The sequence below is a fragment of the Sardina pilchardus genome, chromosome 11 (genome assembly GCF_963854185.1).
Source record: "Sardina pilchardus chromosome 11, fSarPil1.1, whole genome shotgun sequence".
Lineage (NCBI taxonomy): Eukaryota > Metazoa > Chordata > Actinopteri > Clupeiformes > Clupeidae > Sardina > Sardina pilchardus.
In genome coordinates, this window is record NC_085004.1 from 14,514,288 (window position 1) to 14,516,598 (window position 2,311).

Here is a 2,311-nt window from a genome sequence, read left to right on the forward strand (position 1 = left end):
AAGGGCAATGTTCAGTTAAAAACAGCTGTAATTCCTCTGGTGAAGGATAAGTGTAAATAATGAAAGGCTTTACAATGTTGCCAAGGAGACAGATTGAATATGCTTATGAGTGGACATTGCTTTGAAAATGACAAATATGCTGGGCCTGACTGAAAATCAGCCATGCTTGGTAATGAATTCAGAGAGTTAGGCAATACACACGCACGATATGGCACCACAAAACTATTCTGTGGGTTTCCCCCAGAATCTCATATGTCTCTGTTAATTAATGAGGGAGGCTGAGGGACATTTTTTAGAGTTGCTCTAGTCTTCTCAGACCTGCTCAAGCTACTCAGACATTCCAATTTCAGCCAAAGGCGCACAGACATAGAACATTCTCAGACAAACAGATATTGTTGTGATGGAAAGAGCCATTTATTAGCGCATTGTTGTCTATTGGGGTGGGTACAGTTCAGTGCTGAAATCAAATAAGCGTTGTATCATAATTGTTAAAGGTTGTATCACTGTCCTCTCTTCAGAAGAGAGTAATTTTAAACAGCAGGTCCATGTCTCACAGTTATAAAACACATTATACATGTACCGGTAATCCAGAGCCTTATCTTAGGGAATCTGTTTACTTTGTTTTTTGGGTGAAACTGTTGAACAGCATAGTCAAACTCTTGCACAGAGAGTAATACCCCTGGTGTCAGGGTGAGATTTAGTGAAACTCATCAGATGGATGAAGTGGTTCTCTGCACAGAATAATGTCCACCTTCCTCCCCGCTAAGCTAAAGGAAAGTTAAAATGAAAACGTAATAAAAAAGAATCTGAGGATCTATTCATCGTGACAAGGGATCTAAGGTCAGATGAGAACTGAGGGCCTTCATGCTGACATTCAAGAACCGTTCTCAGTTTCAAAGGATGTGCGCAAAAATCAGGCTGTGCTCAGAAAGCACTTTCCTATTTATTTCGTCTTGAAAATATACACCGAGGAAGCAAGCTAACACCATACTGTTATTGCTGGCCTTTTCCCAGACATTCTTTGCCGAATAATTTGATATGACAAAACACGCAAAATTTGAGACTGGTCTGAAAGGCTGGAGCGTTATCCTCACCTCTGCAGTAATATGAAGTCTAGGGTGAAAATGCATTGGACAAGCAAGACCCCTGAGCTCCTGACAAAGCCAGAATGAAAGAATGAGATACCGCTGTATGCCTACAGTATGTCCCGCCTTTCTTCACAGATTAATTATTAGAATTAGCAAAGAAAATCTCTTCAGTCTTTTTTGGCCTACAATGAAAGCTGGCATGTATTTACTGCCAATTACATAAAAAGTCTATCAGAAAAACAAAAGTGAGCCCTTTGACGAGCCGCGTGAGGTCCAGCCATTGATAGCATTTCTAATTCGAGCCAGATTGATTACAGAGCGTGAGGCTCTGGAGCCAGAAGGGCGACTAGTCCTTTATGCACCATTTCAAACCCTGCCACAGACATCCCTCATGTAAACACAGGGTTGCCACCAACAATCACAAGTGACGGGCAGACGGGCGGGATGACAGGATTGGAGGCAGCTGAATGAACAGCAGGAGGGGAGAGAAAATGGTCCACAAACACGACGTTCCCAACCGAGCGCTGTGCGCAATCCATCACTGGGAGACTGGGAAGTAGTAGGAAGGAATTTTTAGGAAGTGGGAGTGGCCAAAAGGAGCATGTGTGTTGAACCATTTGAACCATGGCGATATTCAGCCCCTCCATCCTTAATGAACTCCTCATAAATCAAACTATACCCCCGGATGAGATAAACACTAGGCATCCCCCTTGAATGGAAAACATGAGAGACTAGGCTTGAGCAGGCCTCGGTATTACTCCTGACAGCTTAATTCATGTAATTATCTTCCACGAAGTGGGGAGCGTGTGGGCAATTGCGTGTAAAAGCAACATTCCTTTCATTAAAGTGTAAAAAAAAGGCTTGCTGAGTTACGTTTGCAAATCTACATTATCCCTTTGACACTGTGGAGTGTTTTGATGTGGGAAGCGAGACTATTTGCTTTAAGTAAATAACTTTTTAAGACCAGCATCGGCGCAGCTTGGGGGCCACTTTGTTAAGCACACACAAAAGCAGAGGGGCCATGGCAGTGGGAAGGGATCACTCGAATTGTTTTAACTGCAACAGTTTGAGAGTTGGGGTTAAGTAAATGGGATCCTCCTTAAAGAAAACAGATCCGTATCAGCGCTGAAGAGCTGGTGTCTGGGCCGGAGTGAGGAACGCCCGCACCGACTACGCAGGGCGATGCTGGGAGAGTGCAACGCTCAGCGCTTCGTACGACAAAC